Here is a 5,635-nt window from a genome sequence, read left to right as displayed (position 1 = left end):
TCTTATGTTATTAATTTCAAAACATTGACACATAGAACTAAATTGGATGATAAGCATGGGTTTTAAAGTCTCCCTTGATCTAGCAAATTTTTCTTCAAAAAAATGAAGGTAAGGAGAAAAAATTTGAAGAATGGCCTCTCAAATTGTGTGTAAGAGAAAAATATGTGGATTAACCTTAAACATCATATGAAAGCTTCCTATGCTTCACAAATTTGAGGATTGAGGTATGTTGTGAAAATTGAGCCTTGCTTCACTAATGGATAAAGAAATTCTTAGATGCATTGTATAAGGCACACTTTGATGACACTATCACAAGAATCTTTTTATTGAGTAGGCTATGAAGATAGGGTCATGATACATGCACATTTTCTCACTTGAAAATTTGTGGATTGAGGCTCAATATGTTGTGTAAATAGAGATTCACTCTAATAATAGATAAAGAAATTCTCAGCAATTGCATTGTATAAGACACTTTTTGGATGGCACTATTACAAGCACCTTTTTATATGATTCATATAGGGCCATGATACCTACACACTTTTTCAATTAAAAAGCGACAAAATTTTTATTAGCTAATGGGGGTGTAGGAGGAGAGCACCATGGTAGTCTTGTCAATTTGTACCCAATTTCTATACTAATAAATTTTCTATGGTGACTTAATTAAGTGATCTTTATAAGGATATTATTATTACATGCATGACTTTAAACCATGCATGAAAACTCTTTCTACAAGATTGAGCATCACATGCCTAGTTTCTATGGAAGGAATGGACATGTTTTATTATCCTTTGTAAGGAAACAATGTGTTTTATTAGTTTCTTTGATCACTTGACAAAGGTGAGGCTTTGCAAGGGTAATCTTGTGAGGTCAAGTTTAAAAGATTATGCACAATTGCTTTGCTAGTGTTTTTAATGAAACCTCCACTCAAGAAAATTATTGTGATGAGTTTTTAACAATTGTTTTGCTAGTGTTTTTAATGAAACTATCACTCAAGAAAATTAATTATGATGAGTCTCTAACAAGTGACTTGTTTAAAAAATTGGCTTGTGTGAGGCACCATAATAAGGCATTATTGAAATATCCTTTTGCTTTTCCTTTTCTTGTGTTTGCAGCCCATGAATAGGTGGTACACTTGTGCTTATGCAACCCAATAGATGCAATGAAAATGGCTAAAGATGTGAAAAAACACTTTAAAGAAGAGAAACAATGATGTTAAAAATTAAAGAGGCGAAAGAAAGCAAGACTTTAGGTGATAAGGAAAAGAATAATACATGTATTTTAAAGAAAGTTGAGTAGAGCATAGGAAAGTGAAAAACTAGTTAATATAAATTGGAAAAAGGGGGTTGGGTGTGGCTTTTTATGGTGTAGAAAATGACAGTAAGAAAGTAATGATGCTAAATTAAGTGCTTCTTATGTTGAGAGCTTATAGATTAACATCAATTATCCCTTCTAATGACCCAAAAAAATTCAAGTAGAATTCACTCTAAATTCTCATATTACACTTAAATGCACAAGATTGGTCAAGGGAATTTAATGTAAACTCAAGCAAGGCCCGCTCTATAATATATGCACAAGATTGGTCAAGGTAATTTAAAGTTTGTTTTTTATAAACTCAAGCAAGGCCCACCCTATAATATGTGTATAATATTTTCTCTTTTATAATAATTTAAGCTAGTGTTTAATGGTTGAGTGCATGCATTGATGAAAGGTGGGGTCCAATTTGTTTTTAAAAATTCATCTCACATTTTCTTAAAGTAAAAGTTTACTAGAGGGCTATCATTTCTCTAGCATTTGTTGTGAATGATGTATGGGATTATGGGGCTATTAGAGTTGCAATCTTCTTAAATTTTAAATCTAGATGCATGCCCTATAGTGCATATATTGGGAAGGTCCTTCCTTCAAATACTTAACTAGAGCACTTATAATTCCAATCTTGTGATTGAGAAAAATGCAAGCTATAATGTATTGTTTAGCTTAATGATGTCAAATTCAACTATAGTTAACCAATACTCACACGGAATGTAAAAAATGGTGTATGAACTAATACACACAGCCAAACCTTGGGTTCAAACATATGTTTCCTATTAACATTTTGCAAAGGTGGTGAAATTGAGACATGGCTCACTATAATATAATGGCAACACATGCTTTGGAGTCCTTGTACCTCACATGCTTTGGAGTCCTTGTACCTCACAAATAGAAGTTTTTTACATTTTAAAAGATGGTGGGGTTAAATTTATAGCCTTTAATGGCCAATGATATTAAATGACAAGTACATATCTTAGAGTCCTTCTATCTTGCAAAGAAAGTTATTTGAAATTTGGAAGAGAAAAAAAGTGCTCATGGTACCTTTAGTTAATTGTACAAGAAAAAAGAGTGCACATGTTTTAGAGTCCTTCTATCTCACAACGATTAAAAAAAACATTTTAGAAGAAGAAAAAAGTGTTCATGGTCCCTTGACTTAATTGTACAAGAAAAAAGAATGTAGATGTTTTAGAGTTCTTCTATCTCGCAAAAAGAAACTTTTTTGCATTTTGGAAGGAAAAAAAGTGTTCATGGTCCCATTAGTTAATTGTATGAGAAAAAAGAGTGTTAATGAACTTTAATGGCACCCTTCACAAATTTGAGGGTTATTGGATAAATATAGCCTCATTATATCCATGGCTACCAAATCTCTAGTGCATGCTTCACAAGAAGAAGCTTGATGGTACCCATTGCACCTACAAATTAAGTACTCTTTCTAAATAAAATTAGTGACATTACCTCCACAAGAAGAAGCTTGATGGTACCCATTACACCTACAAATTGAGTACTCTTTCTAAATAAAATTAGTGACATTACCTCCACATGTTCTTAATTGGGAAGTATGTTTTTCCCTTCCCTATTGGAGATATCATTGTCAAATGGCTAGGCATATGCACTTTGAATTTACATAGTGACAAATTTATGGTGCTAACAGCAAAACACATATATATAAGGCCTCAACCTTTGAACCACACAAACATCTTTTATAAAGTTGAATATGGTGAGCCGAGATTTTCATTTAAGACACAAACAAGGTTTTTATGTGGTAGTAATCATTTTTCTTAGTTTATTCATTCAATTAATGAGTTTAGCCTTCAAGGTCATGCAGAAAGAATTTATTAAGTCTATAGAAAGAGTGCCACTCAACAAAAGTAGCACATCATATGGTTTAAAGTGCAACTCTTATAATAACATGAAAAAGTGGAGGCACCATAAGTAACACTTTGTTAGAGCATCTTCTTTCTTTCGATTTGGTGTATTTTACATGAACTCCCAAATTTTAATGAAATAATGGCTAATTTTGTTTTTGTCTAAGATAAAGATGTGTTTCTTTTAAGCCTAAAAGTAAATCTGGCAAGGTAACTTCTTGATCAAAGCAAGAAATTTGACATCAAGATAATATTCATAAAAAATTATATGTGGCTTGATTTTGATATAGAAGAAATGGGAAATTTTAATGCTCATAGCCCTTATGATATTATCTAGTCATGTACTCTTTCTCCCTTGCCAATAATCCTATAATGGAGCAAAAGGTTTTATCATAGCCCTTACTGGATTATCTAGTCATGTACTTCTATTGGCCTCCCCTGCCAATAGTCCTACGATGGAGCAAAGGCTTTTCACTAGTGAAAAGTACTTACAAGTTTCTTGGTTTCTTGTATTGAAAGGTAAGTAACCTTAAAAGATCCTTGGTTGATTGTATTGAAAGATAAGTAACCTTAAAAGATCCTTGGTTGATTGTATTGAAAGATAAGTGTTACTATTCATGAAAGCTACTCTAAACTCCAAGTTCCAATTTCTAAACCTCTCTATGTAAGTTGTAGCCTCTTCAAAAGTGTGAGTGTAATAAGGCACCCAAATGTTTTTTCAAGATGAATTAATTGATTGGAGAAGGAGATGATACGACAAACCTTAGTTTTAAAAGGAAAAATTTTAAGTTCTATTTTTTGTATTAAAATCTCTTAGAATCTTCTTAAGAAAGAAACTGCATGCAATCCACGTGGTCTCTCTTTCTTTTGTCTGAAGGCACACATTCTCTCTCATTGTGAGGCACATAGCATGTGCACGCACGCACGCACGCACGCACGCACACACACATTGTTTCTATTGCATCAAAGGATGAGAAAGGGGCAGAAAAATAAATCATCCACCACAGAGGAGAGAAGGCACAAGGAAATCTTTCTTTCTCTCACAAAAAATGCATAAATAGAGTTTCTATACACAACAAATATGGCACCAAAATGTTGTTTTGCGTTTTCATCAAATATATTCTTTGTGTTTCTGAAGAATAAGAGTGTGTTTCTAAGGTTTTATTTTAGTGTGTAATGATTAACGCTTGAAAAAGTCAATAAAATGAGGACCCTCCTTGCTCTTTCTATTTGCATGCATTCACCCATATCCTCTCTATTTGCATGTATTTACCCATATCCGTTCTATTTAAGGTCTCACAATTCTCTATAAAAGGCCTCAAAGGGCTCATTCAATGAGTAGAAGAAGGGAGAGAGAGGGGGGGGGATGAGGGTGGAACTCATGTACTAAGGTTGTATTAATTAAATATCTTATTGTGACATTTAGATAATAAACCTACAAAAAGTTGTGAATATGGGTGCCCAATATTTTTTACGATTAATTAATTTAGGCATGAGGTTTGAAACCCTAGGGTTAAGGTTCAAAATTTTATAGGTTGAAAACCATGGAGGAGCCTCTGGAAACTTCTGACCCTTATAAACAGAGCCATGTTAGCGGTCTCCATGGAGAGAGAGAGAGAGAGAGAGAGAGAGAGAGAGAGAGAGAGAGAGAGAGAGATGTGCAGTGAGTCATTGTGATATGTTTTTTCTTTATTCGTGAGAGACAGAGAGATGTGCCATGCGCTTGTAAATTTTTTTTTTTTGCCTGAGAGAGAACACGAATATAAGAGAGACATGCAGTACGCAATTGTCATCTTGTTTTTAAAAAAACTTGTGAGAGGCACTATTCTGCACGAATAATATGAGAGAGGGGTGCCGTTGTGATTTGTTTTTTTTTAAATTAACCTTAGCCTTAGACTAAGGTTAAAACTTTAGACCTCTATTAATTATTAGTGCTCACTCGGCACTAATATATTAATATACACTAGACCTGAATATATATATATATATATATATATATATATATATACAAGATTAACCACAACCCCACCTCCCTCCACTTGGGCAAAGGAGGTGGGGCTAATTCAAGCGTGAGGAGGAGCCAAATCTCACATCTTCCAATGCAATTTTGAATTTGAATCCAAGAAGATCTTATCTCACATCTTTCAATGAAATCTTTGTATACATGTTTACATACCTATAGATACACACACTTATATATATTATGTATGTATGTGTATCTATAGGTATGTAAGCATGTATATATAAATAATGTGCATGTGTATGTGTGTGTTTGTGTGTGTGTGTGTGTGTGTGTGTGTGTGAGAGAGAGAGAGAGAGAGAGAGAGAGAGAGAGAGAGAGATTACATGTAAGATGCATTTATTTGAGAGTGAGCACACCTCACCACTCATCCCTACCGTTAAAATTTAATCTAAAATTTAACTAATGCTCACCTCACCACTCATCCCTACCATTAAAATTT

Source organism: Cibotium barometz, chromosome 23 (genome assembly GCF_041138505.1).
Source record: "Cibotium barometz isolate CiBa-2024 chromosome 23, ASM4113850v1, whole genome shotgun sequence".
In the NCBI taxonomy this organism is placed as follows: Eukaryota; Viridiplantae; Streptophyta; class Polypodiopsida; order Cyatheales; family Cibotiaceae; genus Cibotium; species Cibotium barometz.
The sequence above is the reverse complement of the archived record's forward strand: the minus strand, read 5'-3'. Positions refer to the sequence as shown.